This window comes from Symphalangus syndactylus, chromosome 12, assembly GCF_028878055.3.
Source record: "Symphalangus syndactylus isolate Jambi chromosome 12, NHGRI_mSymSyn1-v2.1_pri, whole genome shotgun sequence".
Lineage (NCBI taxonomy): Eukaryota > Metazoa > Chordata > Mammalia > Primates > Hylobatidae > Symphalangus > Symphalangus syndactylus.
Window position 1 is genome coordinate 98914992 of NC_072441.2, and position 24236 is coordinate 98939227.

The window sequence follows — 24236 nt, forward strand, 5'->3', positions numbered from 1 at the left end:
ACCTAGTAAAATACCACAAAATAACATAAGGGAAGCAGCTACTGTCTATATTCTGGTCTCCTGGCTTAGAGAGGCTTCCAAAGGTTAAAAAAAGAGAGAGAGAAGAGAGAGGAGAGAGGTGGAAAAGGGAAGAGAAAAGGAAACCACAAATGTACAACACAGGCAAGTACAGAAAGAGCTTTGCAGTGATCGATATGATCTGTTAGAATGTTGAAAACCAAGCTGAGATGGTCCCCCAAGGAAAAAGAAATAACATAAGCCCCAAAACACAGACTGCATCACTCATTCTCACCAATCTCCTCCCCACTGTACTCCAGCAAATCGTTGACCCGTTAAAAATGACAGATATGCAGAAAAAACTCACATAGAGACAATGCATAGATAAGAAATTAACATGAGCAAAAAGCAGATGAAGAACATACATCACACAATTAATTACCCTTCCATGCACTGTGATCCTCTCAAAGTTTAAAAAACATACCAATAGGAGAAACGAGGAATCAAAGAGGAGACAATAACCTATTAAAAGTAATGAAAAATAGGCTGGCGGAGTGCCGGAAAGGAATCAAAGAGAAAAATGAAATAATCACAGAGATTTATGTTATATTGGACTGAGAAAATCTGTTTGGAAACCTGGAGTAGGCTTGAGGCAAACTCAATAAATAAAACGGAAAAAAAAGTGAAGATAGGGAAACATTTACAGAGGAGAGAAAGCGAAATAAATATAAATGAATAAACAAAAAGTTGCAAACCTATAATCTAAGGACATTTTAGAAATAATTGTTCTTCCTAGCCTGAGGCAAGGTATTATGTTCAGGTAGTTATTTTGGGAAGTAATCTCAGGCATTAGAAGACAAGAACTGGGAAAAGCATAAAGAGGGAAGGGGAATACCAGCGTCAGTGTTTCCCAAGTCAGGTCTTGCTGTGGCACCCTGCACTACTCAAAAGGAGAAATGGGCAACACCTCTTTCTATCCCTGCCCCCCGGAATCAAGGGTACCACCTTGCACAAATTTAACCCCCTTGTACAAAGTTAACCCCCTTGTACTTCCAAAGTTGCACATGAAGAGGGGTCTAGAGGGTCCCCCCAGGAATCCCAAATCCCTACATTGGCAAAACTCTGGACAGAAAGAGATGGATTTGAGTATTATTTGAGGCAAGATACTGTCAGGTGACAGCTTATCAAGTTGGCTACTACAGAAAAGACTGGAGTGAAAGGTGGTCTGAGAGGATTCAAGGTGGGGAGCAAGATGTGTTGGACATAAGGACAAACTGCATCCCAGGAGAAACTGGCACAGGGTATGAACTTGGGAAAACATCTTAGTAAAGTTACTGAACTTCAAAGAGAAAGAAAGTGTATCAAATCAGTCAGGCCCTAAAGCAAAACAGACATGCAAGTCACTTATAAGAACGAAAAACCAAACTGGTGTCAAACTTAACTACTGCGGCGGTCAATACCAGAAGACAGTGGAACAATATCTACAAGACGAAAGTGAAACCAAAACACTTCATTGCTAGATGAAGCATTGTTCAGGTCAAGAGACACATGCTGGCTGCGCACGGTGGCTCATGCTTGCAATCTCAGCACTTTGGGAGGCCAAGGCGGGCTGATCAGTTGAGGTCAAGAGTTTGAGACCAGCCTGGCCAACATGGCAAAATCCTGTCTCTATTAAAAATACAAAAATTAACAGGGCATGGTGGTAGGTACCTGTCATCCCAGCTGCTCAGAAGGCTGAGGCAGAAGAATCATTTGATCCCAGGAGGCAGAGGTTGCAGTGAGCCGAGATCATGCTGCTGCACTTCAGCCTGGTTGACACAGCAAGACTCTGTCAAAAACAAAACAAAACAAAAACACCTGTTTTCAAGCTTACAAGAACTCAGAGAAGACAGGTCCCATTAGGACATCTCAAAACACAGTTCTTGACAAAATCTAGCCACCAAGATGCCAGGAACAGAGAAGCCATGACACAAGAACTGGTGGAAATTAGTGACTTTATTTAAATACAGAGTTAGAATTACACAACTATGAAACTGAAACCAGATGATAGGAGAAAATGACTTACATTTTAAAATTGTAAAAATAACATAATTAGCAAAAATCTTGGGTGAATTGTTTTCCTCATATATCATAGTAGAGAATCATTAGATCCTGTCAAATATTAAATAATACAGTTTTCCAATATAATACTCCAACTTAATGATGCTTCTCAGAAGATTGTGCCACAATTTTAGAGATTTGCTGAAGCATGAATAATAACTTTTGTTGCAGAAAAAAATTATCTGAAGTTCATAATTCTTATTTTACCTTGATTTCTTTATATTCTGTGATATTCACATAAAAGTAAATTTAATACCATGGTCTATGTGATACATAAAAGAAAAGACCAATTTTGTGCCTTTCTGAGACTTACAACCTGGCTGGTCTGGCATGGTTTAACTCTCCAGGCAGAGTGGGCTCTTCACCCAGCATGCCCACACACCAGCCCTCTTCTGAGGATTCTCCTTCCTCATGTCCTTTTACTGCAGCTCTGTACCTGTGGTCAAGAGGGCTTTGGGGAGGATTTTCTGCTTACTAATTAGCTTATGATTTGCTTTGAACTACCTGTTCTGGTTATTTTTGGGAAATGTTCAGCAGTAGTTTGGAGGGAAAGGAAAGAGCCGGAATAGCCATTTATAAAAAAGACAGCTCAAGTTTTGATTTTCGATCTTGCACTTGTTGCACATTTTTCTCAGATTTTGTGGCACTAAATGTAGGTAAGATACTCTCTGACAGGGAACAAGAATTTGGAATTTCAGTGACAGAAGAAGGAAAAACAGAAAAGGCAGCCATGTATACAAGGTGTTGCAAGGGCCAGAAAAAAAGGGGGGAGGGTGCTCGGAACAGCCAAAAGCTTCAAGGAGTACACAGAAAATCAGCAAGGGGAAAATATCATGCAGCTGGCCACGCATCTTCATGTTTTGTGGAGGAGGACGGTTAGGGCACAGTTCTCATCAAACTCCTCAGCAGCCTCTGCTATACTTCTATCAACAGAGCTTCTGAATGACTTTGCCTCAGGCAGGAGTGCTATGGAAGTATTGTTTTGGAATATAGATTGTTGAGTAAAAACATTTTGAAGCAAGAAGTGATTTCTATTAATGTATAAATATGTGCCTGCATAAATTCTTGCGCATATCTTTATATATCTATCTTTAACATCACCTATACCTAGAGTTCCCTTCACTAAACTACCCAAGAGAGTGACAGAAAAGGAAAAATGTTAACTATGAACTTGGGGCTGAAATAATAACCAGAGAAAAATATAAATAAATAAGTAAATGAATAAAGAAAACATATTAATTATAAGCCATCAGTCTAACTTCTCTGGATGTGTCCTTTTGTTTAGTTTGAGTGTTTAGAAACATGATAATGTTTCACATAGCCCCCAAATAAATAAACAATTAAATCAGCTGAGGTGTGGAGGTCAACCCAAAATGTAACACAAATAGTAACAAATAAACCTAACTGTATAACAAATGAATACCCAAGCCACACTGAAGGAGTTGGGGAAGAACACAGTTATCCTAAGTAACTTTGGGAAACAGATTTTGAGTATATGGTATAAGACTATGTACAAAAAGGATGTAGCACACATGTGCTCTAGCTAATAAACTTGGTTTGCACCATGGTATGTTTTAGCAGTTCTGAAGCTACTCTATGTGTTTTTGGAGGATTGAACAAATATGAAAATATGTTGTGGACAATGAGAGCCAGTTTCTCCCTATCATAGAAAAGAGTTACAAATAAGGAAGAAGAGAGATCTAGGTGGAGAAAAAAAAAAAAGAAAAAAACGTGTGGTGTTGGATTCTAATCGGAGATATCAGTATGAATTCATGGTCTTTAACAGGTGATAGATAACAGGTAGATTGGATAGATAGATAGATGATAGCTAGATAGACAGAGAGATGACAGATAAAAAGAAATACAGTCATGTGCACGTGTATGTATGTACATACATATATTTCCTAGCTCTCTCTGGGGAAAGGGCCTAGAAGCAATGACACATAATAGAATTAACATAAAAAGCACCAAGATTTTAGTTTCTAAATAATACTGTTCAGTAAAAGAAACCAGGGTTCCTTGGAAAAACGGATGATTCCAGGGCTGGGTCAAAGAAAGGACAGGAAGAATCTGTAATATTCTGTGGTGCCAGGGATTAAGGAAGTGCTGAAAAATGATAGAGATATATTGAGAAGATATGGAAATCAACTTGAAGGAATTCCCAATGGCTAAATTAGGACAATTTGAACAAAAAGGAAGAAAGAAAAGGAGAGAGGTGAGAAGAGGAGAAGGGAGGAGGGGAGAAATGTAGAAAGAATCAACTCTATAGAAAATCACCATTTGTCAAACGCCACAGTAATAATTGTTGCAGGCAAGAATCATATTGGATATTAACATTAGTGAACAAAAGTATGACAAGAAACAGGATATTTGCATTTTTTTCAAAGTATATCCCCACAAGGCATTTACTCATTGCAAGGAGAAAAAGAGTAACAACAGTTTAGAAATGGAAGTTGCCACCCTAACCATGGCATCAAAGTTACCATCACCAGTAATGAGACAAAACAGTATATGACATCTCCTAATATGAATGTACTAAGAAGGGGGCGAGATCCCTTCCATGGTATCCTTGCCAAAAATGAATACCCTGAATTAATCATGAGAAAACATCAGACAAAACAAATTGAGGGACTCATTGAAAGTTTCAAGGTCATGAAAGACAAAAAAAGATTGAGGAACAGTTCCAGATTACATGAGGCTAAGAAGACAGGACAACTAAATGAATCCTGTACAAGAAAAAGAACATTAGTGGGACAACTGGTAAAATTTGAATAAGGTATGACTGTAGATTAACTTAATAACATTGTATCAATGTTTTTATTTTTGGGTTTTGATAATTGTACTATGCTTAGATAAGATGTAACATTTGGAAAAGCTGTGTAAAGGGTAGGCTGAAGAAAAAACACTACTATTTTGCAAGTTTTTTAAGAGTTGAATTATTTCAAGATGAAATAAATATGAAAAAATGAAAGCATAATACTAATTTAAAAAATAAATTCAAGTGCTTAGAATACAGAAAAATGGGCAGTGATACCCTAATTTTAGATGGAGAAAATTAGAACTTCAGCAATAATCCAAACTTCAGAGAATCCTTCATTAATCAATACTACATCCAAATGAGGAAATATAAACTTTAAGAAAGCCACCTTAAGATAAAACAGTTTTTTCTACTGCTTCTTCCTTCTCCTTATGTAGTTTTACACTCTTCAGAACTCAGCCATTTCTTCCTGGAATATGCAATGCCGCCTCTAATTCTTTTTGTTTTTCTGAGACGGAGTCTTGCTCTTGTTGCCCAGGCTGGAGTACAATGACATGATCTTGGCTCACTGCAGCCTCTGCCTCCCGGGTTCAAGCAATTCTCCTGCCTTAGCCCCCCAAGTAGCTGGGATTACAGGCATCTGCCACCATGCTCGGCTAATTTTTGTATTTTTAGTAGAGATGGGGTTTCACCATGTTGGCCAGGCTGGTCTCAAACTCCTGACCTCAGGCGGTCCACCCTCCTCGGCCTCCCAAAGTGTTGGGATTACAGGTGTGGGCCACCGCGCCCAACCTGTTGCCTTTCATTCTTATGAGAGCTCAGCGCTCTTGTCTTTTCCTGTCCTCACTGGCCGAAGTTTGAGCTCCTTACCTTGCTAATTGATGCCTATAATTAGAGCTTCATTTATTTAACTTACTACTATTTATTCTTTTTATTAAACAAGTAAATATCCTTGCATATGATCAAACATTTTGCCTTAATATTAATGTACGTCTTATTGGGAAGACATTTATTGAATAATAATATTTTTTTTTTTGCAAAGGAAATGTTGGAAAGAGCCTTAGGGTGTTGTGTGCCTGAAATGGAGGATGGAAGTAATAAAGGAGAAGGAAAAGAAGAATCTAGGACCTTTGAGGAGAATTTTTTTTTTTTCTGAAATAGTGGCTCTCAAAGTGTTTTCCAACAGAGTATTGGGTGGAATTGTCCAGCTGCTAAAATAATGGCTCTGTTTTCACAGTTCACTGGAGATAAAAAATAGGGCAAATAGAATCTCTTCTTTTCAGTTTGCCTGAGGCTTTGCTCTTTGGAAAAACAGAAAGCACTTGTAAGTAGCCAAAGGTGCTTAGTGTGATGCTTTGCTCTTTTGTGGATAGTGTGCTTGTGGCTATGATTCTATTAGTTCACATTGCTTACATATAGCAGAGTCATATTTTCTGCTGGTAAGAATTCTGTGTGTTTAGGGGAATGAAATCAGTTAGTGATTTATGGGTCTTTCTTTACACAGAGCATCATGTCTTCTGGTTATCTGCCTGAACAACTTTGAGAACCACTACCCTACTAAAGAATCTAACAGGTAGCTGACTGTGAGTTTATATCAAACTCTTCTCTTCCACTATCAAAAAGATGTTTCAAAGCCTTTAGCCAAGAACATTGCAAGGCATAAAGCTAGAGACACCTCAGTGCCACAGGATGCTAAGGAGGTCTTGTACTCAAGATTTCTCCATTTGCAGTCAGCTTCCTTCACCTAAAGGTTGAGTCTGAACCAAAGCTTTATGTGAACACAATCATTCACCTTCCTGCTTTATGGTTATTTAATACAGAAACTAGCCTTTGCCTTTTCCAAAGTCTGCCACTTCTTTTTTTTTTCATTTGGGAAGTTATTTATTTCTGAAAGTGTCATTTATATAGTTCGGATGTCCCCTCCAATTCTTATGTTGAGATATAATACCCAGTGTTGGGGGTGGGGCCTAACGGGAGGTGTTTGGGTAGTGGGAGTGGGTATCCCTCATGGCTTGGTGCTGTCCTAAAGGTAGTGAGTGAGCCTCTCAGGAGATCTGGTGGTTTAAAGCGTGTTCACTTGCTCCATTCTTGCTCTTCCTTCTGCTTTGGCCATGTGATATGCTTGCTTTCGCTTCACATTCAAGAAGAAAAAGTTCTCTGAGGCTTCCCCAGAAGCTGAGCAGATGCCAGCACCATGCTTGTACAGCCTGTAGAACCATGAGTTAATTAAACCTCTTTTCTTTATAAATTACCCAGCCACAGGTATTTCTTTATAGTGATGCAAGACGGGCCTAATAGTTAAGTTTGAATTTATTGCTATGAGTTGGATATTTCATACATTCCTCTTTTTTGTTGCCTTTGATGATGGACATTCTGAATAATTGGAGCTGTTATAAAATCATAATGTTTTCAAAAATGAAAATTAAAAATTCTTAAAGCTTCATAGGTGTTGAGCTTGATGCATTCTTGCAATGCAACTAAAGTTTGAAGCTAGACTTTTGGAATGGCCCAACATTTGAGACATGCACATACAGCAAGTAGAGGGAAGCTGTGACTTTGTAGCCTAAGGGCTAGAAGGTAAGTGGGCTGCACAGTCAGAGAAGGAGGTGGGGAGACACTTTCACTTTGATCTTGTTGAATTCCCTCTGCACTTGAAAATGGTCCATGATCCTCAGGACCTGAGTTAGATAAGACCACCTGGCCTCAGCCCATAGAGAGGCAAGGTAATGGAGTACAAATAGAAAATGGACTGGGCCCCAGCAGGCCAAAGGTTGGTCCCCAGGTCTCATACAGCTAGCTGTGGGACGTTCCACAATCATGTAATCTCTCTGGGTCTCACTTTCTTTAATTGCACAATAAGAAATTTAAGCAAAATGACTTCAAGGGTCCCTTCTACTCCTAAAATTCTGAGATACTCTTTTGTGATTTTGACTGGATGCCTTTCATTTATTATATAAACCTAATTTTATGAGAATTAAAAATAGAATGCATTACTGGTTAACTTGTAGTAAAAATGTTTAAAAAGAAGATAAAATAAATGTTTTTCTCATGGGAAATTTTCATATGCTGTTCAAAACATATGCCAAAAAGGAAACAATATAATATAATTAACATAGGAAGTTTCAATTCATGAGTAAATGTTCCCATTAGCTGCAATAAAAGAAGCTTGTGCCTTTTCCAGGATAAACGTTAAGCAAATGCATATTAAAGATTCTTTTATTTATAAAAAAAAAAAAGAAAATAGAAATTGGCCATAAAATAGTGGGTCTTTTCTTATAGATCACTTATTTGTTTTAAAGAGAAATACATTGTAGAGAAAGAACAACTTTAAAGTGCTATTTCTGTGTCTATACAGCTCCAACCTCTAGGTAATACTAGGTGCTTGCAGTTTCACCTTCCTGCAGGTATCTTTCCTCTGACCTGAAACAGATGCCTAAAACTCTGACTACACATTATCCATTTATTTGTGCATAGCCATTGACTTCAAAGATCTTGGTCTAATGCATACAATTACTTTTTTATATGAATGGAATCAGGATACAAAGAATTGTAATATTTAAAAAATTTAAATGCTATCTCTTGTTCATCAACAAGAGAATTAATGAGGAGATTATGCTTTATCTACACAATGAAATACTATTAAGCAATAAAAAGGAACAAAGTACTACAAAAACATGAAATAACATGGATGAATCCTTAAAACTTACTGAGAAAAGGAAGACAGACTCAGAGTAGTATATACTGTATCACTTAATTTACATGAAACTCTAGAAAATATCAGCCTAATGTTGGTAAAAAGAAATTAGCAGGATTGTTGCCTGAGGTGGGGTGGGTAGGAAATAGCTGGTAAGAAACATGAGGGCATTCTCTACAGTAATGGAAACTGTCTGTATCTTGTTAGAGGTGTTGATTACACAGGTACATACCTTTATACAAACTTGCTGAGCTGTACATTTCAGATTTGTAAATTTCACTGTGTGTCAGTTGTAACAATAAAGTTGTTTATATTTTTAAGAAATGCTATCCCAACAGTCTCAGATACTCTACTGGTGGAAGTATAACTTGGAACAAATGTTTGGGAAAACATTTTATAATAAATATTAAAATCCTTGAAATACTCGTACATATGACTCAGTAATTCCAATTTAAAATAAATTATTGTGAAATAAGTATAAATATTGGGAAACAAATACTTTTCTATAATTATCGTTATAACAGTAAACATATTTTTCCTAACATTTTATTATAAAAACTTTCAACATATGAAAAAGTAGACAGAATTTTATAGTGAACACATTCATGTTCATCACTTTGATTCTGCCATTAACATTTTACTTTTATACTTATCATATGTCTATCCATACCTCTGTCCATCAAATTTACAAATCAATTTGTGAAAATATTTTTACAATGTTGATTCCTGCAATCTAGGACTGGAAGAAAATACAAAACATTAACAATTTTTTCCTTTTGTGATGGAACTCCATGAGTTATAAATCCTACCATGTGGGAGGCCAAGGCAGGCAAATCACCTGAGGTCAGGACTTCAAGACCCGTCTGGCCAACATGGTGAAACCCCATGTCTACTAACAACACAAAAATTAGCCAGGCATGGCGGTGGGTGCCTGTAATCCCAGCTATTTGGGAGGCTGAGGCAGGAGAATCGCTTGAATCTGGGAGGCGGAGATTGCAGTGAGCCGAGATCGTGCCACTGCATTCCAGCCTGGGCGACAGAGCAAGACTCCGTCTCAAAAAAAAAAAAAAAGAAAAAAAAAAAACCCTACCAAGGGTGATCAAAATATTTTCTTAAGTATATTCCTGGAAACAGAGCTGAAATTACTCAGAAATGGATCTAAACAGTAACTATCTCTGTCTTGCAACAGAGATACCCTCTGATACCCTCTCTAATCCTTCCTGGTTCCTAAAAGTCCCCCCATTAGTTAATAATTCTCTTGAATTAATTCATTAATTCTAAAGTTAATAATATGAATACTTCTAGGAGAAAGAACACATTGAACCTCTATTTCTGTTTACACATCTATACATTCAAATAAACAGCTACTAAGCAGAAAGTACCAAGGGAGTTGTACAGTCAAGCCTTCAATTTGGAGGACACAAGAGGAAGTTGTCTGGTGATGATGATTCAGAGTGGGGTGCTGGGGAATAGGATTAAACCTAGTATCTGGAGGTAGAGGAAAAGGGCATCAAAGTGCATAAAAATGCTAGGGGCATTGTAGTGGAACTGGCCCTGTATTCTGGAAGAGCCACCTGTAAGGCTGAAAACACCCTACCTATACTTGCAGCACTCTGTGGATTGTCAAATGAAGCTATTTCCCTTGCAATTATTAACAATTCTAGGCTCATCTTAAATGCTGGATTATGGTTGGCGTTGGATATTTGGGGGTGCCTAGAGATTGCAGTCCATCTGGAGACTTCCTGGCCTGTATGTTGTGTCATTCTGATTTCTTGTTGAAGGGCCATGGGGACTTAGAATGGGTGTCCTCAGGAGATTCAGAGGAGTTTTCTGCCAATTCAATCAACTATAGCACTGACTTAGCTTGTTTCCAAAATTGTAGGCACTGTTGCTCCAAAATTAATATTTTTGAATATTCAACACATCCCTGAGGAAGAGCAAAGACCTCCCCACCTTTGTTTCTTTGCAAAACAAGTCAAGATGAAGTCTTTGCTGATGAAACTCTTGGCTCCCTCTCTTCCAGCTGCACTTCACCCCTGTGGCTTTCCTGCTTGGAAATCTCAAAATAGTCACAGCGGCTTGCCTCCAAGCTAGAATTGACCTCGCCTGTCTGGATGCCTTCCAAAAGGGATTTTTATGAAAATATTATTTTTTTCTCTTCTGAGACTTTTTTTAATTAGAACCCATGCAAAGCTGTATCATTCCCCATTTGCCATTATTTTCAACTTCCGAAGTCTTTTTTATTTTTCTTACTTCATCAAAGACATGTGTTTCCTTCTCTGTACCTAATAAGTTTCTGAGAGGAACCTGTGGAAGAGAAAAGCATGATGTACTGATCATGAAAGTGGGAAGACATTTGGGATAATAATAGGAAAATATTTGAAACCCTGAAAAGAACTGTCCCTCCATCCAGTAACCAATTCTCTCTTGGCTTCAATGGTAACTTAGTTACCCTTTACTTTTCACACACATAACAAAAGTACTGCTGTTGACAAAGTCTAGACTGTAATAAGGAGTCAGTCCTCCTATGAGTACCTTAATAGTTCTGCCAAGTGGGCCTCATTCCCAAGTTCCCTGTCAGAATACCATGGCTGTGTTAACTAAGACTAAAGGCTTACTACATTCTACTGTAATTATCTGGTTTGTTCAGCTGCATCTGCCATTATACTATGAGCTCCTTAAAAGCCAGAACTGTGCTTTATTCACCTCTCTGCTCCCAGTCCTTATCACAATGCTGACATGTAGGCGGTACACAGTGAATGTTGAAGGAATGGTAATGAGATCTACAGTCAAAAGACCAAAGATGCAGCCCTTCATGGCTTACTAAGTGTTAGAGAGTCACTTAATCTTTACAAACCTCCTTTTCATCTGGAAAGTGAAAGTAATATTACTATTTTCTTCAGGAGTTAAGGCTTAGATGAAATAACTATATGTGAAAATGATTTGTTAACTATAAAGAGCTGTGCAAATGTTTACTGTCATTGTACAGGCCCAGGGCAAGAGGGCTAATTACTCCCCTTTCTTCTTGTTCAACTCTCAACTCAGGAAGGTTAGGGCTCAAGAAAGAGAATATTCTAGCACTGACCATAATATGTACCAATTTTTTGAGTACAGACATGTCACCCTTTTGAGCCTCTATTTTACCCTCTGGGAGTTGAGGACATTCTGTGAGATAGACATAAGATCTAAGACACTGCCTTGCCCATTGTAAGCACTTAGGAAATGATCACAGAGGGAAGTCAAGATAGTGTTGTGAAGCCAACAGACTTTGAAGTCAGGCAGACATGAGTTAGTTCAAAGCTCTGCTCCTCCATGAAATAGGAGGGTGATCTTGGGCAAGTTACTTCTATTTTTAAACATCAGTTTATGCAGCTATAAAATAGTGCTAATATTAATACTGCCTGCATGAGATTGGTGTGATCATTACAGGAAATAATGGACACAAACTGACAAGCACATGTTGAACATATGGTAAGCAAGGTAGTTCCTTGTTTCTCCTTCCCTGAAATCAACAGGCTGTCACCCTCCCAGACTTGACTTTACCTTACATAGCACTACAACTTCAAAGAACCTAAACAATAGAAAAGAAAGGTTGAGCCCTGTTCATCCTCCAAGAGAAATTCATAGGCTAGGCTTAGGTTTCCAGAAGTACCCTTCTCACTATCCCCTCCTCACTAGCCTTATCTGATGTCAGCTACACTGTTTCCCTTTGGAACAAATTCCAACATCTGAAATTATTAATGGCTCCACCAATCTAAACATCATTTTAGTAAGCACCCTTACTTTGCAGAGTCCAAGTCTTTTGTGGCTGTGAAATATCCCTTACTGATTCTGGTCAGATTTCAGGGTGATGGCCAGGGTTTATAGCCAGGTGGATGGGAAACTCTGCTGGTGGCAAATGGCACACCTTCCTCCAAGTTTCATTTCTGCAGATGGTTCCAGGAGCTGCCATGGATGCCAGGCCTGCCTCCTCTGCCTGGGCACCTACTCTGCTGTCTGAGGCTCTTGTATTCACTAACCTTTAGTTTCCAGTCAACAATTTTCATATGCTTCAATTGCAGTCAAAAGCATCATTTTTCCAAATCGTTTGCCTTAGATTACTTGCAGCAGGTTGACCCAAGAGGTGATTGCTTAAACCATATTTTCCTTGCACCTATACACAACATTCCACATACCTGTTAATTACGTAATACAGTGCTTAAGAAAAGGACCACTGGGATTTTTACCTATTGGTTTCTAGAATATTAAGAGGCTTAATTTTTAAGCAAGTTAAAAATTTGCAAGTTAAAACTTCCATGAACTTTATTAAAACTTTCATTAACTTGCACAATTCTCATTCTCCAATGTAAGAATTCTTGTGAGCCTGTCACATATTGTCTGTCTCCCTGTAGAACTGGGGAGAGCATGTCTGGGAAGGCAGAAGTGCAAGCTCATTGTGCTGTGGCTGTTGCTGGGACACAAAGGTGGCATCATAAACATTGATTATTTATTATCCTAATATAGTTCCAAGGACTGTATTAGCTCCTATTTGGATCCCTGATAAGAAATGGAAAGGAATGTGTGTGGACACAATCACATTTTCCCCTTAATGGAGAAGAAGCTCACCTAAGACCAAGCTTACCTTGGAGATCAAGACCATGTGCCCTCGGTTGACAATGCCAAATGTTTATTATATCACATGACACCTACATCTGTTCCCATCAGGAATCAGCACACTTCTCTAACAAATAGGCTGTGCATTTTATCTATTATACTTCCTGTTAACGCAAAGACCTGTTATGTGAAAACTGCATTTTTCCCCCAAAGTTATCCACCCCCCACCTCTTGAAGATCAAATTTACATCCAATCTTTTCCACTCATATGGTAGGCTATTATCTGTCAGTTTCCCAAGCTGAAGGAAAGAAAAATGTCAGCCTTTTGGTTGGCCAGCAGCAATGCTGTAAATAGTAGTCTTGGTGGGCAAGTGGAGAGATACACCTCACCCCTTTTACCTGTCTCAGTATCCTGCTTCTCCTCTGTCCATGTATACAAAGGCAGATGAAAAGATGACTGTCTATCCCTTTATATCCTTGTCTTAATGCCTACATTTTGATTGTGAATTATGAATAACTGAAGCCTTGTTCATAAACCCAAGATCTGTAGGCATTTCAAGGACAGATTTGACAATAAATGTGAAGAGAGAATAGTCTGTAACTCCTGCCATGGTGTTATCTCAGCTTTCTCTGGTTCGTATCTATTTTCAGGCTTTTTTTTTTGTCCCAAGTCTTTGCCTCCAGTCTCTGCTTTCTATTGGATGGTGAAATTATGATAGAATAACAAAGTAATTGCTAAAGTTTATTAAGCACCAGTGTGTGATATGCTCTATGCTTAGCACTGTATTATCTAATTTAATACTCACAAGGTGGGCACTATTATTATATCTATTTTACTTATGAGGAAAGGAGATTTTCAGAAATCAAGTATTAGGCAGCTAATACATGAGTAAGTCATCAAGACCGTGACCAGAGTTGCTACCACTAAGACTTCTTCAAATCCACTGCTCCCTTCCACTGCTGGCTAACAACAAGCAGTGGAGGTGAGATGGATGGCAGGGCAGGAACAGTGGTGCTGGGAAGAAGGTTTGTTTTGAATGATTAGAAAGAAGGTCATGGGATAGATTTTCCTTATGTGTGAAATACCTTATGTGTGTCATTTGTGACAGTAGCCTTCTACACAGAGTGGAATTGCATGGAAGTTCACACTGGGCCCACGCTGGCAGTGTACTGGAATGAACACAACTAGCCAATCCAAATTTTTGCTAACAAATTACCAGGGAAATACAATTGTGTTCACTTCAGCATCACAGAAATGGAAGGAATTCAATTTCTGCATGGAATCCCAGAAATTGAATCCCAGCATGGGAGAAAGAAATTAAACTCAAGCCACCAAAGACTCAACCTAATACTACACCCCCAGAATACCAATTATTTTTTTCCCTCTAATTCTCTTCTAAAAGGACTGTTGTGCCACTTATCACCCTACCTGCATTAATTTGTCTAGTAACAAACATGTCTAAGGTGCTAAATCATTGCAGATTACTGCATGTGTGTGCAATAACCTGTGACAGAATAATAAATAGCAAATACATGAAAGAAGGAATAAAAGTTTCTGCTGCAGTTAGTGTAAGGAGTGCACATCAGGTTCATGAAATATGCCAAAAAAATTTTAAAAATGAGATTGCCTCCAGCTTTGTTCCTTTTGCTTAGGATTATCTTGGCTATGCAAGCTCTTTTTGGGTTCCATATCAATTTTAAAATAGTTTTTTTCTAATTCTATGAAGAATGTCAATGGTAGTTTAATGCGAATAGCATTGAATCTATAAATTGCTTTGGGCAGTATGGCCATTTTTATGATATTGATTCTTCCTATCCATGAGCATGGAATGTTTTTCTATTCGCTTATGTTCTTTCAGATTTCCTTGAGCAGTGGTTTGTAGTTCTCCTTGAAGAGGTCCTTCACGTCCCTTGTTAGCTGTATTCCTAGGTATTTTATTCCCTTCGTGGCAGTTGTGAATAGGAGTTCATTCATGATTTGGCTCTCTGCTTGTCTGTTATTGATGTATAGGAATGTTTGTGATTTCTGCACATTGATTTTGTATCCTGAAACTTTGCTGAAGTCGCTTATCAGCATAAGAAGCTTTAGAGCTGAGATGACGGGGTTTTCTTTTTTTTTTTTTTTTTTTTTTTTTTTTGAGACGGAGTCTCGCTCTGTCGCCCAGGCTGGAGTGCAGTGGCGCAATCTCGGCTCACTGCAAGCTCCGCCTCCCGGGTTCACGCCATTCTCCTGCCTCAGCCTCTCCGAGTAGCTGGGACTACAGGTGCCCACCACCACGCCCGGCTAATTTTTTCGTATTTTTTGTAGAGACGGGGTTTCACCGTGGTCTCGATCTCCTGACCTCGTGATCTGCCTGCCTTGGCATCCCAAAGTGCTGGGATTACAAGCGTGAGCCACTGCGCCCGGCCCGATGACGGGGTTTTCTAGACACAGGATCATGTCATCTGCAAACAAAGACAATTTGATGTCCTCTCTTCCTATTTGAATACCCTTTATTTTATCTCTTTCCTGATTGACTTGCCAGAACTTCCAATACTATGTTGAATAGGAGTGGTGAGAGAGGGCATCCATGTCTTGTGCCAGTTTTCAAGGGGAATGCTTCCAGCTTTTGCCCATTCAGTATGATATGGGCCGTGGGTTTGTCATAAATGGCTCTTATTATTTTGAGGTGTATTTCTTCAACACCTAGTTTATTAAAAGTTTTTAACATGAAGGGATGTTGAATTTTATCAAAGGCCTTTTATGCATCTATTGAGATAATCATGTGTTTTTTGTCTTTAGTTCTGTTTATGTGATGAATTATGTTTATTGATTTGCATATGTTGAACCAGCCTTGCATCCCAGGGATGAAGCCAACTTGGTCGTGGTGAATAAGCTTTTCGATGTGCTGCTGGATTCAGTTTGCCAATATGTTATTGAGGATTTTACAGTAACCAAAACAGCATGGTACTGGTATAAAAACAGGCATATAGACCAATGGAACAGAATAGAGAACTCAGAAATAAAACCACACATCTACAATCACTTGATCTTTGACAAACCTGAAAAAAAACAAGCAATGGGGAAAAGACTCCCTATTTAATAAATGGCGCTGGGATAACTGGCTAGCCATATGCAGAAGACTGAAACTGGATCTCTTCCTTACACCTTATACAAAAATTAACTCAAGATAGATTAAAGACTTAAATGTAAAACCCAAAACTATAAAAACCCTAGAAAAAGTTTAGGCAATACCATTCAGGGAATAGGCATGGGCAAAGATTTTATGAGGAAATCACTGAAAGCAATTGCAACAAAAGCAAAAATTGACAAATGGGATCTAATTAAATTAAACAGCTTCTGCACAGCAAACGAAACTATTATCAGTGTGAACAGACTACCTACAGAATGGAAGAAAATTTTTGCAATCTATCCATCTGACAAAGGTCTAATATCTAGAATCTACAAGGAACTTAAACAAATTTACAAGAAAGAAAGCAAACAACCCCATTAAAAAGTGGACAAAGGATATGAACAGACACTTCTCACAAAAAGACATACACGCGGCCAACAAACATATGAAAATAAGCTCAACATCACTGATTATTAGAGAAATGCAAATCAAAACCACAATGAGATACCATCTCACACCAGTCAGAATGGCAATGATTAAAAAGTCAAGAAAAAACAGATGCTGGTGAGGTTGTGGAGAAATAGGAATGCTTTTACATTGTTGGTGGGAATGTAAATTAGTTCAAGCATTCTGGAAGACAGTGTGGCGATTCCTCAAAAAAAATTAGACGGGCGCGGTGGCGGGCGCCTGTAGTCCCAGCTACTCCAGAGGCTGAGGCAGGAGAATGGCGTGAACCCAGGAGGCAGAGCTTGCAGTGAGCCAAGATAGCACCACTGCAGTCCGGCCTGGGCAAAAGAGCGAGACTCCGTCTCAAAAAACAAAAACAAAAACAAATTATAATAATTTAAAAAACCCCATGAGGGTGATAGGAAAGATCTCTTCTTCCTCCACCTTAAACCAGGATCATTGTAGCATAGTAATTAGATTTTGATTGTGGTGAACAAAGGCACTTTAGAAACTTCCTAATAAAACTTTGAGGAAAAAGTGGAGTTATCTTTCCAATGATTTTCTCCTGCACAAAATTGTGAACTCTTTGAGGCAGCAACTGTTGGTTATTTGACTCCCAGCACTATAAGCCTAGTTTCATCATCTGTGAAATGGAATAAATCATATCTCAGTATGCAGTTATAGCAGGACTAATAAAGTGATCACGTATATAAATTATATTTCTCAGTGTCTGGCACATGGAAAGACAAATTATAATTGTGAATTATTATTTATTATTGTGGTTATAGGGGAAGATGGGAAAACGACCTTCAGACAATGCTTTTACTCCAAAGTCTCTTGAAAGACATGGAACAGAGCAGTGAGGGGCACTGGTTGGGGATTCAGGAGCCTGGTTCCCCTATCAATCCTTTTAATTAACCACCTCCCCTTAACCAATGACTTACATTTGTCAATTTCAGTTTTCTAACATCATAATGAAATGGTTGGTTTAAAATACCCAAGATCACTTTTAGCTCTAAATTTCTCCAATATTTTGTTTTTGCTAAAGGGCCATGTTTTCCTTAAATTTGGCCCTATTTAACAAATAATTACTGTTTATATTTTTTAAACAACTGGATTATACTGTAAAAGTTTTCTTTCTTTGCAAGATGAAGCCATTATGAATTTGAGATTAAAAGAGAAGGGAACAAGAGACTGTAATCTTATACCAATTTCCTAATAAAGCCCACATTGAAAAAGCACTATTCTGGGTCAAATATCCAGGAATATCCAGCTTTCTGCCTGAGCCTAAGTGTTTGGCTGAAATAGCCGAACATAAATATGTATACACTCACCAATATAGTAATTCCGATTTTTGATGTTGTGCTGTTATCTGGACCATGAAAGATACCACTGTGCTCTATAATCCACACACAAAAAGAAACCTTCACAAGTGGTTTAAAAAAATGACTTGTATAAAGAGAATTGCATCAAAGGGAAATTAAGTGGTTGAGCAAGAATTCACACATGAAAAAACTTAACTAGTAATAGAAGTGCTAAAGAATGGTCTATGTCTAAACATCCATATTTCTATTTAACTTACGTTTCTCCTTCATGTGGTTTTTGTAAGTTAAATCAACAAATGTTCATTTAGTTCCAACTCTGCAAGGCTCTTTGCTAGGCACTATGAGGAATAAAAAATTAACCAAATATAGATACTTTTCAAGGAGCTGGCAGCTGATTACACATGGGGAATTATAATACAGGAGAGAAAGTGCCCAGTTTCCTAAGAGCAGGACAAAGAATGTACTATGCATGTCCAGAGATAAGCAAGATTCTTTCCATTAGGAAAGTGCAGGGACACTTATGAGAGATTTCAGTTGGGCCTAAATGGATGAGAAAGAGTCTCTGGATGGGACTGGGAAACAACTGGTTTCATTTGTGTGGAACGTAGGATTGGGAGATTATGGAAGTGCTGGGAAAAGGGGTTAAAAGACTCAGTTTACATAAAGTATAATAAAAAAAGAAAATGAGAAACAGAAAAAAAAAGACTCAGTTTAAGCCACACTGTGACCTTGAAAGCCTGGCCAAGAAGTTTGAACTTCACTCTCTAAGCAACAAGAAATCATCAAAAATATTTTGGCTGAAAAATTACATTCCTATAGTTGGGCATTAGAAAGATCATTGTCAGGAAAGAGAAAAACAGGAGACATAGGAAGCAGAAGACCAGTTGGGAAACTGTTGCTACAAACTATGGAAAAATAAATCAATTAACTAGGGTAGCAACAGAAAGTCTGGAGATGGTGGGAGGGGTGTTTGGGAAGTTTAGGAAGTCTGCCAGAGAGATGGTGGCTACTCACTGGCTACATGGGCTGAGGGGTGGAAGGAGGAGTCAAAGAGGCCTTGAAGATGGAGAAACGCAAGCTGAGAACAGAGGATGGTTACAGAGATATAGAGGTTTTAGTGTGAGATTCTGGGAACACCCAGATGGAATTTACCAGACAGCAGTTCAGGTGTACGTCTGATATTCTGGAATGAGGGTGGGGTTGGCAATAGATTTGGTAATTATTGGAGTGAATGTTATAATTGAAGAAATGAAACTGAGAGGAATTCTCACAGGAGATGTCAGTGAGAGGAAAAAGAATACAGATCTATATTTAGTGAGAAGGAGGAGGAAGAGCAACCCAAAAGAGAGAAAAAGGAGTCATATGGAAGTAAAAAGGAGAACAGAAAAGCAGGAGTTACAGGACAAGAAAGAAGGGCATGTTAAGAAAGGAGTAATCATAATAAACTGCAGCCCAGACCAGGCCAAACCATGAGAACTAATTCCAGTTACAGCCAGATAACTTCATAGCTTTCACCAGAGCATCTTCCTTAGACTGAAGCAATGGGGAAGGCTATAATATATTTAACCAGTGAAAGATCACTGGTGCCAGCTGCTCCCGTTTGATTTTTTTAAATATTGTATTGTAAAAATATTTAGATGTACAAAAAAGTTGAAAGTATTTTACAGTGATACTCAAATACAACCACTACCAAATTCTATCATTAACATTTTACTATACATGTTTTATTACAAATCTATTTATCTACTCATCCTTCCATCAATCCACCTTAGAATTGTTTTGCAAGGAATTCTAGGTAAATTATAGCCATCATTATACTCCCCATGAATATGCCAGCATGCACATCATTAGTTTAGTATTTGTCTACAGTTTTATTTTTCTTTGGGATAGAATTTACATGCAATTAAATACATTTACCTTAATTGAACATTTGCTAATTTTTGACAAATAAATATATCTATGTAACCTAAATCCCTTTCAAGGTATAAAATGTGATCATTACCTCTGAGAGTTCCCTCATCCCTCCTTTTGGGCAATCCTTGTCCCCTCCCCCTGCAGAGGCAACCACAGTTCTAATTATTATTATTATTGATTAATTAATTTTTACTTTGCAAAAGATAGTTTTGCATTATCAAGAACATCTTATAAATGGAATCCTATGGCATTTGTTCATTTTGTGTCTTTCCTTACTTTTTGGCTTACCATAATGTTGATGAAATTGGCCATGTTATTGTGTGTTTCAGTACTTTGTTCCTTTTTAATGTTGAATAGTATTCATTGTATGAATATACCGAAGTGTAGTTTTCCATTTTCTTACCGATAGACAAGTAAGCTGCTTCCAGTTTTTAGTTATTGTGAGTAAAGCTGCTATGAATTTTTATGTACAAGTATTTTGGTGGATATGTATTTTCATTTCTCTTGGGTAAATACCTTGGAATGGAATTTCTGGGTTTATGCTGTCATATAATTTAATTTTCACAAATACTTCATGAAAGATCAGTATTGTTCTCATTTGTCTTTAGTGCAATTTACCTCCCTGGGACTCTAGCCGAAACTGTGCTTGAACCTTTCTCACCTCATGGTATTTTGTCAAAGCTGTTTCCCATTCTTTCCCATCTGTCCTGCCACTGAGTGACAATGAGCAAACCAGAAAAAGGAGTCTGTGTCAACGTTCACTAACTCATATTACCAACACGGACAGCATATTCCACAATGCAATTCAAATGTATAGTTTATAATTTAAAAAATATAGAGAGATAGGGTCTCAGACTGTCTCCCAGGCTGGAGTGCAATGGTTCAATTAATAGTTTACTGCAGTCTCAAATTCCTGGGCTCAAGCAGTCCTCCTGCCTCAGCCTACCAAATCACTGGGATTACAGGCATGAGCCACTGTGTCTGGTCCTAGTTTATACTTTTACACTTCTAATGTTTACCTGTCTTCAGTTGCATTGTGTAACATAGGCATAATCATAGTACTTATATCTTAGAAGTATTGATTTAAGAAATATTTATTAATTTATTAAATTATTGATTAAATTAAATAAAGAAAATTTATGTGCCTGTTACTGGAGATGAAATATGAACAAAAGAGACAAAGTTACTGTTCTCAAGTAGCTTTCATTTTAGACAAGGAGAGTAAACAGTTAAAAAACTGCACTAACAAATGTACTGTTACAAACTGAAATAAGAGGTCTGGAGAAAAGGAACACTGCTTTATGAAAATTTGCAATAAATGAGGCCAACCAGAATATGGAATCAAGATGGGCTTCCTTGAGGAAATAATGCTTGAGCTGAGGAGTTACATAGGTTAGAGAGTAAGGCAATATAACAGGGGGAACCTCCTTCCAGAGAGAGAGAAGAGCAAGGACAAAGACCTTTGGCTGGAGGGCATGTGCACATTCACAGAACAAGAAAGCTGAAAGAACTGAAAGCCAGAGAATGAGGTAGAGAGGAATGGGATTAGAAAGCACAGTGGAACTGGGAGTCTTCTGGACATTAAGGACCTCTGTCCTTTGTCCTAACAGGAACAGGAAGTCACTGTGGAGTTTTAAGCATGAAAGAAGCATAATATAATTTGTGTTTTGAAAAGATTTTCCTGGATGAAATGTGGGCCATTCTTAGAAGAAATCAAAGTAGTAACTGGCCAGGAGGTAATTTCAGCAGTCAAGTGAGGTGCTCAGAATAAGACAATGGGGATGAAGAAATGGGTTTGACAAATATTTAGGAAACAAAATCAAAAGGTTATAGCAATAGACCAACAGTAACTCCTAGTTTCTGGACTTTGCAATGCCTGCCAGATAATTAATGTTCAATAAATGTTAGTAATAGCAGTTTTGGTGTTGGTTGATGCTATTGCTGTGTTATTATTATTATTTATAGAAACTCCTAGTTAATGGTTTATGAGGTAGCCTGACAAAGTGGACAGGAAAAGAGCTTTGGGATCAGAAATCCCAGATTTAAATCCTAGTTTTGCTAATAACTAGCTATGGTTAAACAACAACAACAAAAAAAATTGAAATTAGTTATTGTAAACTGCCCCAGCTCCCAAAGGGGTAGCCTGTAGTTCAGTGTCCAGGGACCATAAAGAACTCAGCTTTTTCTAGCAGCTATAGTTATTTGCAGAAGTTACAGCACAGGTGAGAGCCAAGGACAACGATAAACAAGGTGTCCTGGATTTGCTTCCTGAGGATGTTGTTTCTAATTCAGCCTCAGCCGCTTATTTTCTGGGGACCCAGCGTTTGTGCTAATTTCCTCAAATACTTTATCCCACACCTTCCTGAAAGCTCTTTTTTCTCTAGATTTGTTCCTTTCTCCTAACTTAAGTCTTATTTCCGTGGGAGCATTGGGAACTTTAGACATCTGATTAGCTAACTCATGTTAAAGCACAAATTGCCTACAGTGTTGCTTCTCTATGGCATTCACAGAACATTCACTCATCCTCAAAATCAAAACTGATGAGGGTGGGAATGCCAAACACTGTGTATGGCCAACTGCATTGAGACCCTAGGGGTACAGTTTGTGAGGGAGTCATCACAGTTGCTCAGGATGGCACTGGAGCACTGGGTGCTTCAAAAACAGATGACAACTGTCCCACTGAGCATTCTTGGCAGATGGAATAGCTGCAGAATAGATTATGTGACTCAACTCCTTGTGGAGAAGCAAATTCCTTATGATATGACCAAGCAAGGAGAGCACTTCATGTATTTGCAGCTTTTTGAAAATTCTGCAAATTATTATTATTATTAATCTAGGTCTAGGTAGAAAATCAAGGATGGAAACTTAAAAATATTGAAAACTGGATTTCTTTTAAAGCACAGAAAGCAAAGTACTGTAAATTGCAAAATTTTCTTGCAGGAGAAAAATTTTAAGTCAGCTTTATTGGAGTATAAGCTACATATAGAAAATTCATTCATTTTAAGTGTACATTTCAATGAGTTTTGAGAAATGTATACACTCCAGTGATCACGACCATAATCAAGAGGTATAACAGTTATAGATAGCAACGAAAAAATTCATTCATGCCCCTTTGTAGCATGGGTTATCTTGGATTGAATCATATTGCATATTCAATTGAAGAAAAAGCCAGAGACTTGCTGATGGATTGGGTATAAAGTGTGGGAGAGAAGAGTCAAGGATGAGTCTGGGCTTTTGTCCTGAGAAACTGGGTATACAAGAGGTACCATTGTTAGATGAGAGTGACTGAAGTTTTGTGGGGAAAATAGTGTAGTTTTAAATGTTAAAGAGGATTTATGAAAGATAAATTTTAATAAATGGATAAGCATTTCACGGACAGGTCACAACAGAAAAACAAAAATATGCTTATTGAAATAACAATGGAGTACAAGTGTACAACTATTAAATTACCGATTATTGAAAGACATGATGCTACTCAATGTTGGTTACATTGGGAGAACTTGTATATGCACCAACTGCAGATGCCAGTTCAGAAAAGAACCATCATTTGAAGGGCAGTGGCCCAGAACTGTCCATGACTCTTTTGCCCCCTCATTCCAATTCTGAGAACTTTTTCTTATGGAATTATGTTTAAAAATTAAACCAAATAATCTAAAAGACAGAAAAAGTATTATTTGCATCAAATGCTCACTGCAACTTTCCTTATACAGGTTCTGCATCCCTATCTCAAAAATATGAAATCCGAAATGTTCCAAAACCTGAAACTTTTTGAGCATTTACATGACACCACAAGTGGAAAATTCCACACCTGACCTCACGTGATGGGTCACTGTCAAAACACAGTTGCACGACATGGTTTATTCAGCATCCTAGAGGGAAAAGAAAACCCTCTCAGCCCCCTTCAACTGCAGTGTATCTTTTCCATGCAAGTCCAGATTCCCCTTCAAGCACACCCACAAAAGGTAATAAAATAAAAACTTTGTTTCATGCACAAAATTATTTAAAATATTATATAAATTACCTTCAGGTAATGTGTATAAAGTTTATACAAAACAAAAATGAATTTCATGTTTGGAATTGGGTTCCATATCCAACATATCTCATTATGTCTATGTGAATATCCCCAAATCAGAAAAAAAATCTCAAATCAGAAATACTTCCGGTCCCAAGAATTTAAGATAAGGATGCTCAGCCTGTAGCAATGAAATATTTGTATAACAAGTGTCCAGAAAAGGAGATTGTATAAGTAATGTGCGTTTGGATAGAATTTGTAATAACAGGTAACTTTTATTGAA